The sequence below is a fragment of the Ceratosolen solmsi genome, unplaced genomic scaffold (assembly GCF_000503995.2).
Source record: "Ceratosolen solmsi marchali unplaced genomic scaffold, CerSol_1.0 scaffold29, whole genome shotgun sequence".
Taxonomy (NCBI): Eukaryota; Metazoa; Arthropoda; class Insecta; order Hymenoptera; family Agaonidae; genus Ceratosolen; species Ceratosolen solmsi.
In genome coordinates this window covers 4,800,877-4,813,879 of record NW_011948417.1, presented here as the reverse complement: position 1 = coordinate 4,813,879, position 13,003 = coordinate 4,800,877, and the positions used below count along the sequence as shown (strand labels likewise).

Genomic DNA, 13,003 nt, shown 5'->3' with positions numbered 1-13,003 from the left:
TTTGGTCATATTTGGATTCATAAAAAGTATTGTCTTTCCAAATTTATAATTTATATTCGTAATGAAAGTAACTGTTTTTATAGATCCACATCCTTACATATATTGAAATATAAAAAGTCTTGTGACTCTGAAGGTATCCAGAACCTTCTTATAATAAAATTTAACAATTATAAATATATTCTACGAAGAAATTAATTTAACAATTATTTAATATAATAAATTCCAAGAAACCTTATTCGTTATTCCATAGATCAGTTATGTATAATAAACGGATAGCAGTTATTAACGTTAATATACTTTCATAAAATAGAAATTCATTTATTCAATTTTGATAAAATTAAATAAAAATTCTAGATATATATATATATATATATATATATATAATTGTTTATTTTTAGCATATTGACCTTTTTTTTATATATTAACCCTATATGTATGTATGTGTATATATATATATATATATATATATATAAATGTACATAATGTATATAATTTTATGTCAACTTGCTAATGTAAATGACAAACCTATTCAACTATCAAGTATAACTTAAAACGATTATCTCATGACAATATATATTGTTTTCAGAATACACATTCTGCCTAAATCAATAGAGATCTATTTATCTATCGTACATAATAATGTTGGATATTATAATTTATGTATAACGTGTAAGATAAAACCTTACATGATATCGAGTAATTATAAGTCTATATTTATTCGAGTATATTTTATCTCTTATTAAACATGAAATTTATGATCGATTGTCTTTATAATTTACGTACATTTTTTAAACATTGCAGTTTATAACTAACATACCAATATTCATTTTTCATTGTTTCAATTGCTGATCATAAAACATTAATAAATTAGTTTATAATATGAATTATCTGGATGTGGAATTCAGAATGTTTCATCACAGTCTATAATTTATATATGATTTATTAAAGCAATTCGATAATTTAATAATCAATAGATTTCTATAATAGCAAATATTTTTCATTATATTATTATATTTCCATATGCTTTATTGCATCATCGTTGACTATCGTGTTGCTCTAAATGCATGTAAGAGGAAAAGTTAGTATAAGAAATTAGTATGAATTTATAAACTAACTTTTTAACAAATTCAGATTCGATTTACTTTAATTTTATTAATATAATTTTACAGAAGATTTAAGACTAAATTAATATTAAAACTTTTATCGCATTATGTCGACGTTAATTTGGTTGAAATATATACGAATCTTAAAGAAGTGCTGAAAAATAATTGGCGATTTCATTACAAACAAAAAGTTTTATGAATTTATTCATAAAAAAGGCAGTTTTTATACAATTAACAATACAATAAGTATATTTATTAAAAGATAATTGTGGAATATTAAGATGGAATTATACGATAAATATATGTTTTCGTTTTTTCTGTATTATTTAATATTTTAACAGATTTTGTCGAAGTAAAATATTTTTTAATTTTAAGGAAATTTTCAAATACCTTTAATATTTTAATAAATCTATATTTCTCATTAATTATTAATACGAACATTATATTAATATTAATACGAAAATTATATTAAACAGAAAAATATATATATATATATATATATATATATATATATATATATATATATATGTATATTTGAAATAATATTTAGAATTAAAAAATTATTTTTAACTATTGTTAATCTTAATCATTTAATAACAAAAAATATGCAATTTTTTAATTACATAAATAATAATGTTTTAAATTTAATAAGAAAATCTAAAATTTATGTAGATATTCCATTTATTATTTCACTATTCAAAATAAATTTATTTGTCAAAATCCAATAGAATTACTTACTATCCAATAGAAAATATATCGATTCGAACATTTTATTTCATCTCTTAGTTTAAAGAATTATTTGAATATAGAATTATTGTGCATGGCGATTTATGACAAATAGAGAATAATCAGAATAAGAGTGAATGGAGAAAAGAAAGGTGATAAGAGACTGAATGAGCCGCAATGAGGATCTTGGCAATAAAAGCTGCGTTGCTTTTGTCGTTAAATGTTGGAATCTCGTTTAACGCCTCAACTACGTCTAGCATTGTTAGTTAGTTAGTTATTGCATATGTTGTATAGTCGTATACATCGAATAGATAAAATTGAAAAACATTTTATATTTTCATAATTACACGCGAAAAGTCTCTCAACCGCTTTTCAAACGTTTCATAACATTTATTTCTTGATGCTACTTAATATTACCTTAATTATTACTTAATATTAACTTAATATTATTTGTATTATCTATATTGCTTTATTAACTATTGTTTGTTACTTTGTTATTCATTATTAATGAATAAATAATAGTTTTTATTTTTATTTTTTTTTTAACATATAAATAAACTATTATAATATTAGTAATTATCATTTTTCCTCTAGCTTTAACATTTACAAAAAAGAAATGTATATTTTGAAAATTGATAATCGATCATTAATCATAATATACAAAATTAATTCTGTAAATTAGATCTTTTTTTTTTTCTTTTTTTTTTTTGTTTTTCAAATAAAAGGTTAAACATTCATATTCGAAATTAAAGTCATTTGAAATTTTTTCCTATTAGCACATTCAAATATAAGATAGGCCTTGGAATCGTAAATAAAAACTAATTTAAGTCGATACGAGTTAACATTGATTTATAAGGCTTGTAACTGACAAATAAAAATTGGTAGGAAATATCACTAATATAAACTTTACAGTTCTTTTAGTGGCATCTTTATCGTATTTGCCAGTTTTCGTGAATGCAATACTAAGTTACTATGAGAGGAAAACTCGTGCATCGATGTATATGAACTAATGAAAGCAAAATACTTTACATAAGTTTATACACATTCGCGAAGTTTGACGAAGGATAAAGTATATTAAAAATATATAGGGTTTATCGTTTTTTAAAGTATTTTTTTATTGGTAGTCAATCGTTATTATAAGTATAATATTAGCCATAAAAAGTTGGAAAACTTAACCTTACAATAATGCATTAAGTTGAAGGAATTAATTATTTTTATTTCAAATGAATAAGTACTTGATACACATTTTTTTCATATTTGCTTGTGGTAGCGTAGAAAAATTAATGATTATACGTAGTATTTGCTATACCATCTGTAATAAAAACTTTTAGGTGTATGAAACATAAAGCGAATGTCGTTTAAATAATCTATTATTTCTTTTTCAAACTTTTATACCTGCTTTTTACCATTCTGACTATCACAATTTATAGCTATGTAAGCTTAAATTGAAGTGGAATATTCAATTATATTATTTTATCAATACTTTTTAATAAATCCTTTTAGACTTCCAAAAAAAAAAAAAAAAAAAAAAATAGAATTGTATAAAATAGTAAAATCGATTCCCCGATAATTTTAAAATACTTTTTGATTTAAGTAAGAATAATTTTCCGTTTTCTGTTAAAAAAAAAAATTAGCGTTTTAAAAACAATATTTGCTTCACTATATTTAGAATATAGTATGTATATTATACATGGTAGACAAAAATTTCGCGACTGAAAATTTTTTATTAATAATAAAAAAAAAAAATCAATGTAGTAAGAGAATACATACTGCAATATTAAAATAATTCATTTATTTATGTATTAGAAAGAAAATTACTTATTTATTATGTATGTGTATAATAATATTTAAATAATAACATATAGTTTCAATAATTTCTCTTCTGAATTTCAATGTTAAGCAATACGAAATTTAACGAAGAATATTCAATTTAATTTTTATAGTTAAGAAAATTAATTATCTACCTTCGCATTTATTGTTTTTACCATTTTGAGTAATTTAATTTTAAATTAATTTATATTATATTCATCTCAATTGAATACTTATATATATTAATAACAAATATTATTCGACTTTTATATGATTATTGAAATGTTTTAATTACTTTAGAAAGTTTATTTTTACATTTCCACGATAATGTCTTAACTTATGACAACAAACAGGAAAATAAGCATATCGGAAGATTAATATTAATAAATTTATATTCTTACATTTTATTTTTAATGCAGCTATATATATATATATGATAAATTGTTTTAATAAATTTTTATTCATTATAATAATTTATGGCAAGTTAACGTATTTTGAATTCTTTAAAATTTTGAATTATGTTTGAGTTTTTTTCCTTAATTTATTTTTCCTTAATTTCCTTTATTTAAAATAACAAAAATTCTTTTAATCTAAAATACAATGTTTATTTAATTTCTCACATATATCTTATATAAAAGCTGATTCTGTGGAAATGATATATTAATGACTTACTTATTAAATGGAATATAATCTTTTAATATTAATAACAATAAATTTTCAATGAACATTATCAATCGATCAATCTCAAATTTTTGGAAATAAAATACTATAATATAAAAAACAACGTACGATCAAATCAGAAAATGAATTTTAATTAAAATACTATAGGTTCGTACAAACCTATTATTATCCTTCATAAAATCTTATTTAAAATATTATTGTTTATTATGTTAGAATAAATAAGCTAGGGTTTCACTTATTGTTTATAATGTCTTTTATATTCATATCTTAATAATAAACTCGTTCGTTCCATTGTTCACTATAAATTAAAATGAATTTTGTTAAAAATAACATTTATATAACATAATGGCTAATACACATTTTTTACTACTATTTGATTATAATTAATTATACGTGATGTGTTTATTATTTCATTATCAAAATAATTAAAATGATATTTCATAATTAATCGTATCGTGTTAATAATGGGAAAAATTAGACAAAAATCATTCTCACAGTTAATAAAATATTTTACTTTACTATAAAAATAAATAAAATTAATCAAGTTTCGAGTGAAATCTATATCGGAGAAAAACATAAAAAAAACATAGAACGTAAGTATTACTGATTTTATTGTCTCCAAAATTATAATATGCCATTTACGTTTAAGTATACGTTATCAAAATTTTTCTTTTCTCCTCGAATATTTTCCTTCAATCAATTGACGTTATAAGATCTATATTTGAGTTGTCTTTTATTGTTAACTGTATTTTTTTTTTATTTATTTATTTTTTTTTATATGAAATATATATTCGGTTAAATGTAGAATGAGAGAAAAAAATGTTATAAATTTGAAGTCACAATCCTCTTGAATGACAAGAGAATTATAGGGAGATTATGTACATGCGAGCATATTAATATTATTATATTTCAACAAAATAAAATTTACAACTATCGTGAAAACGTTGTGATTATTATCTAATCATTTTTTCTTCTCATACAAAATTCTAATATTTTCAGATGAATGCTTGTTGTGCTCTCGATTAAACGTAAAATAATTTTTATCAAACCACATATACTAATATACTATGTATATATATATATATATATATATATATATATTATATGGACGAATATAGTAATTATAATAAAGTTGAAATACGGACGAATTATTTTCATCGATAGAATAGCACTAAAGAATATCAATTTGCAGGCGTAATGTCAATAAACATTAATTAGCACATATCGTTGAACAGACTATTATAAGGTACTATTATAAAGTTATTCATTTTGATAAAAAATGCTATTTATGTTAAAAATCATATTCAGTATTTATTAAATATTAAATTAAATATTTATTAAAAGTCATATTTAAACATACAAGTATAATTTATTTATTATGAAAAGTGATGTTTTATGAAATTAGTGTATAATAAATTTTTTAATAATCCGACACTTGTGAGAAAGTATAAATTCACTTGTAGATTGTAAAATATGATAAAAAGAAATGTCTCGAGATCAATTGATTAATCGAATGTCAAATTTCAGGTGAAAAATAATATGATATTTTCTTTATAATGATATTGTTTATTTTGCCGAAAATATGCTTAGGAAAATAATGAATGAAATGTTAAGGAGATGTAAAGAGCTTTTAAATTCATCCGCCAGACGTCATTTAAAATTCTTTTTAAGAAGCTATCAACTTCAAATCTGAAAAGTTCATTTACGGTTAGACTAGACAATCCGAACAATTCTCAGCCCCCTTCAACGTCGAATAATATATCATTGAATTTTAATATTGTGTACTGATAATACTATATCATGTTGTAATTTATGTAATTTTACATATATTGTAAATTTAAATGGGTAAGAGAACGAATTTTTGTAATGTTAAAAAATTGTATTTATTTAATATATATATATATATATATATATATTTTATATATTTTTGCTATAATGATAAGATTTTATATTTTCTTTAGTTATTTATTGTCATTAGATATTGAATGTAAAATTAGCTTGTCAATCTGATTTTCATACCAAGTGAAATATATTAAGTTAATGATTAAATCTGTTATTATCTTCTTTTTAATTTAGATTTTATTATTAATTTAAATTATATTTAGACAGTTAAATTGTGATGGAGTATATGTAGTGAAAGCATAATTTTTTTTTTCATTTATAACACATAATATTTTAATAATTTAAAAATTAAATCGATAATTTATTTGGACTATGTTGCTCCATTGAATCAAGTTCCTTTTTCTCCATATTATTTAGATTTTTGCTCGTTGTGAATACATGAATTAAACATGACTTCTTTCACAAAATCTTGAACCTAAAAAAAAGCGTTCGTGAAAATTACAATTTTACACATAAATAATCCTTTAGTTTTTTATATAAATTAAATAAACAATTTGATCCAATTGAAAAAGCCTCTTTCCACTGCCGAGGGTAATCAGCAGCTTCAGCTATAAAAACAAATTATCGTATATCACGTGAAAGCTATCGTCACATATACATTATTACATATCATTATAATTTCATTATCTTAACTGAAAGAGTAGCGTGTATTTTGAGAAATAAATATAGTTAATTTACAACGTAGAGAGAAGAAGGTATGAAATAAATCCCAATAGAAATTGGAAGCCTTGTGTCGTTGTCAGCATGTGCCGAGAGTGAGTTAAGTCAGTAAATAGCAATCCGTCGGAAAAACAGTGATGATTCAAGAATGGTATAAATACATGAGTCATCATATTGAAAAGTCGCCTTATCGCCCGAGTGTCTGAGGAATGTCCGAAGGTTAGGATCTTCGAACGGACTTCCTCGCCGGGTTGACGAGCTCAGGATTTTACGTACGAAGGGAGCTCGCGAAGGGAGAAGAAAAAAGCGATGGGTATAGATGCCTATTTATTTATAGCCCCCGGGACCGCAATAAGTCGAAGTGAGTCAAGGTATAGATGTCGTCACTGCGGTGATAAGCCAGTAGGTGGGGAGGAAGGGGAAATCCGCTGTGGAGAATGAGGAATAGGAAGGGCCGCGGTAGGACTGAGGAGAGCCGCGCTTTACGTGAACTTCGATGTGGCTGAATGCCAACCGATCGCTCCTTTATCCGTTGCTCGTCCTTTTTACTCGCGCCATTCTACCTCTATCTGTCGGTCTGTCGCTCGTCCCGTCACTAAATCAGGTTTCATATTATTGGTACTGAGTGCTATTACGGTCACTGCAACAACCTGCAATATTGCTATTCGAATTTAGCGCAAAAAGCAAAGATAAGATCAAATGTACATGGAACATAGAGTAAAGTTTTATATTAATATATATATATATATATATATATATATGTATATATGGCTGTGTATGGGTGGGTGGGTGTGTGTGCGTCCGCGCGTGCTTTGCTTTTTTAGCCGAAAATTTTCTATATTTAAAACATTCAAATTCTTCGAAACTTCGAAAATATTACTATTCGTTATTCTTCCATAGCACCAAGTTTTTGAAAAATGACTTTCTGTTTTAAAATACTCGGTATTCAATTTTTCTTTTTTAAATTATTCATTTATACCAAAACTAACCTTATAGATTTATATATAGATAATATTTAGTTAAATTATTAAAAAATGTAATTTTTGAACAAACATTATTAAAATGATATATAATGATGCAAACATGATAATATATCATATTATCACTTAATTTATAATTACATACATTATTATACTTTTACTAAATAACATAATTGTATAATTTATCTTTATCTCTAGTTATTATTCATATTTCTTTTTGGAATGTAAAAAATCAAAGACGAATAAAAGAAGGGAACATATTAGGGTCACATATAATTGACTTATTTTACGTTTTACTTGGCCTTTTCTCAATTCCTTTTCTCAAGAGAAATAACAAAAGAAAACGAAAGAAGAGCAATAAGAAGGATAAATCGATGCGAGGAGTTTCTTCGACCGTATGCAGCAATTACACGATGGCTTTCCCTTCCCATTTCCTCATTCTCCTTTATTGTCAATTCTATTTCTGTCGCATCATCGTATTTGTCAAGAACCGGATCCAATTGCTGGTAATTTTAAAGTCAACTCAAAATATCAGAGACAGAGAAGAAATTTTTACTTTGTTTTGAAGCCGTTTCATTTCAATCTTATAACCATTCAAGGCATTTTTGGTTCAACTGTCGTTATAACCACTCGGTCATTTGTTAATATCGTTCGTCAACTATTAACGCATACATACGCAAATACATCATTTACTGATAATTGAAGTATTAATGTAGTAATTCCATTCATTCGATATATAAACATTTGTTTATTATTATTTTACAAAATCACTTATTAATTGTATCGTAAAAGCATATATATAAGACTGAGATTTTTATGATTTCATAAAGTACAGATAGAAATTTTATATATATATATATATATATATTATTATTATATTGACAAATTTTGACAAATTTAAGTTATTAAAATATTATTGAAAAAGAAAAATGGTTTGGTTATTAATTTATGCTTAATAATTTATTTCAATTGAAAAGTAATAAAGAAAAAAATGATTAAGTTAGGAAATTTTGATAAATAAATTTTATAAATAATAATAAAGAGTTGGATTTATTAATAAAATATCTGTTATTAGTTGGTTAATTTAAACTTTTTTTTAACATAATTTTTATTGTTGGAAAATGACAGATCCACATACCCATGAAACATTCCATTAATTATAGTCAAATGTTTTTCAATTGTCAAATTAATTCTAATATTTTATATAAAATTAAACTACTGTAAAGATGTATAATAATTAAATTTATATTTACGGTATTACTGATAGAATAAAATTATACATACGTGTATATGTTTCATGCCACTTTTCATGAAATTACAATAACAAATTGAACGATTCAAATAGTTTGCAATTAAAGTGTTTAATTGTTAAAAGTCAGGATTTTTGTTAATATAATCGATTTAGTTATTATGTTTATTCTTATTAAATGCTTAGAGCTGAATTTCGAAAAAGAGTAGCATATAATTTCAAATTAGATCTACTAATATATTTTATATTCTTGGTGAAAGATTATTACTGTAGTTGATATGAAATGGAATGACATTAGAAATATTACATAGAAGATGCCGCTGAGCATAAATTAACTTTATATAGTAAGAACATAGTATTTTATATTCGTTCTCGGTTGTTTAAAAATTTACCTCGTAAATAATGTTTTGATAACCTTTAAAATAGTAAAAGTGTCAAAGTACATTTACAAATTTTAATATAGCAATCGATTTCATAATTAAATAAAAATCTTCATAGGTAAATTATTTCTATTAGGACTTCAAAAGTTTGTATAAAGAAATGTAAGGAGTGTAAAAAGAATGAATAAGTAAACGAAAATAACTTTTGCATGAGTTCTGTCTGAAACTTTTTTAAATTTGCTTCTCAAGAGGAAATAGTCCATCTATGTGCATTCTAGTTTCCTAAAGGCCAAGTTTCTTGTGAGTTTTCATACCACGCATTGATTAAAAAAAGAACATAATAAAGATGCTCGCTTGTCAGAGTGCAAATTAATTTTAAAAAGTCATAAACGGCTATTCGCTTCTATTTATAATTCCCCGGGATCTCAATACTCATAAATACTTGCATAGATTTTTAATGACTTTTAATATAGTTAGAATGTATTTTTCGCAATATTATAACTACTTTGAATTTTTTTAATAAGATTAAAATATAGTAACGCGTTCGAGATAAAATTTTTCTTTCCGATTAAAAGTAGCGCATACCTTCGGTAGACAGTATTCTCTAAGTGTTGGTAAATTCTACCTTAATTTCTTACGATACGTTTATCTTAATATACATAATTCAAGAAAAACAGTGTCTTTTTTAATTATAAGCATCACGTATCACACGACAAAGTAATATAATGTACATTACGTATATATACTTTTGTTTCGCGTGCCATAGCTTGACGGCCATATTACAGAAAGTCTACAGTTTAATAATACTAAATTTATACGTAATATCGTACGTTATCATTTTTTTATTTATAACACACACGCGCGCACGCACGCGCACACATACACGCGCGCGCGCACGCACACACACACACACACACACATATATATATATATTGCATTAAAAACAATATAACATAACATTATTTCACTTCTTTATTACACTTGACCAAAGCAGTTATTAATATTTTAAAATAATTACTAAATGTTAAAATCTATTTTATTTTATAAAACAAAAACCACTTTATTTGATAAAGATTTTGAAGGGATTTGAAACGTATTTTAAAGTGAAAAAAAAAAATAACAATAAATATATATGAAGAGCGATAATAATTAAGAAACTTTCGAATATTACTTTCACACAATAAAACCAGACAATTTAATAGAGAAAAAAATACTTCCAATACTTTCATCTAGAAAGCAATTCCAGAGCAAAGCTACGAGAACAGTCGAGTGCGTTATCTCTGGACAAAACACGTAAACACTAAGGCACTCACATTTTGCTTATATAACTACACAACAAGGCAGCGCAAGTTGGTGTAGATCGACTCTGTCACGCCTCTCCTGGCAGGCTGAGAATAATTAGCAAGTGGCTGTATATATTTTTAATGCATCATAATGTTTTTTTAAGTAATATACTTTTCTTTATCATATGGATCTGCATAAAATGATTTATTTGAGGATAATGAATGTTTGTACGTCGCCCGTAGGCTGCTGCATACATATTATCCATTAATTTAATATTCCAATGTATTTGAAAAATAAATTGACATGGGATCGGGGTATTTTGAATATGAAATGTTTTGATAAGCGGCATTTTTACACGAGCTATTTCCGTAAATAATATGCGAGGATAATTGAAATTTCCTTACAACTATGTATTGAAAAATTATATGAATTTTTATATTATAATAATATTTACTTGCTGCTATTAAAGAAGAATATATTCCGAATATAATTTTGAGTAAAAGTTTTCATTTATATTGCATATATGTATTGCTAAAATACTAATTGATTATATACATTAAATTTTGAATATTTAAGAATATTATTAAGAATATTATATTGTTTTGATTAAAAATTGCTCAAATAAACATAACCCATATTCATGTTAAACAATAAAGCATGGAAAAGAAAAATTTGCGACAAAAATGTAAAAGCAAAAAAAAAAGAAAAGTCTATTCCTAACATTGATTGAAGATAAAAATTTTTTTTTTTAATTTGCATTAAATACATTGCTTTTCTATCAACAGTCGTTGATAAGCAAAAATTTACATTGACAAAAATGTTGACAATATAAGTACATTCAAATGGATTTTCATCCGTGAAAATCGGGTCAGGATATAATTATACGAATGCAAGGTATTTTCATTCCGGTTAAATGAATTCAGTAGTTGTGCTCGCGCGATATATCTCAACATCCAGTTTTCTTGAAGTTTTAGCGATATTTTTTGTAAATCACGCTCCCATTTCATTATAAGCAATAGACGTTTCGGATAAAAATTTCTCACCGTATCATTGTAATTTTTAAAATCATAATTTGTGTATCGATGACTTAATCAAACTTATTATTGTTACATTATATGACTAATTATTTATATTTTATAATTTATCTTATAATTTTATAATAAGTATTATATTTGACGTTTCCATTTAAATTTAATAGTAAAGATAATTAATGAGTAAAGATCATGCGAGCATAACCAATTACCAATTGTCTTGCTTTTCATAATACACTAAATGATAACAATTCTATTACTCCACTTTTTGCTCGATATTTCTCAAGTTGCTAAAACAATAATTGCTCATTGTAATTTCAACGTACATTCGTATTATATAGTCCGAGGCCTGATGAAAGTTTTGGTAAAAAGAAAAAGAAAAAAAATATCTATGTGCGAACATTGCAAATATACGGCATACGCGCGCAAAAAACTTTAATATAATAAATTCGACATGTGTCAAGATACATTACTAACTTCATTAATTATCTCACGCGCACATTCTCATTGACCCGGCCGTTTCATCTCTTCGAGCGATGTGCGATATAATTGATTAAGAGCAGACGACGATTTGATTTAACGAAATCATTAAAAGTACTCCGAGCTATTATTTATGTTTACGTCGAGTACTTTTACAAAGAGTTTTTTTTTTTTTTTTTGTTGTTGAAAATGTTCAATCTAAGCATACCAAGTTTCTTTTTTAAAGAATTATTTTAACTTTAAACGATAAACACATGGACCTAAGCTTTATCATTATAATTAATGTGCAAACTGCTTAATTTTATTTAAAAAATAGATACGAATAAAGAAAGTCTATGAATATATATTTTTGGATTGACCAGCTTTATTTCGATACACGTAATAGGGTTGCGATAGCGCATTCCTTAATGCGGCATTATGGTTGATGATAAGGACGCACGAATTCACGAAAGGAATTGCGAAGCGAAATTAAAAAAAGTCGATGATCCATCCAATCGCTTACAAAGTAGGTAAAGCAGCGGTAAATTCGTTAAGGCTTTGCATCATTTGAAAACCCCAATCCATTAAATCGACACGGAATGCCGCGTGTATATGCCAAGTGCGCATAGGTGGCGCAGTATTGCATAAAATAAAAAGCCCCGAGTAATTTATATCGGCGGGAGTCCGTCGCGTTTCCAATGCTTTTGCGGTCGACACTTGCCGACCTGACGCGGGGGGG

At 25.1% G+C, this 13,003-nt stretch overlaps 1 protein-coding gene across 1 annotated transcript in view; it reads right to left on the bottom strand.

Annotated features, from left to right (window-relative positions):
* LOC105359700 (potassium voltage-gated channel subfamily KQT member 4-like) overlaps positions 1 to 13,003 on the bottom strand; it is an 80,414-nt gene that overhangs the window by 57,429 nt on the left and 9,982 nt on the right. The window lies entirely within an intron of this gene.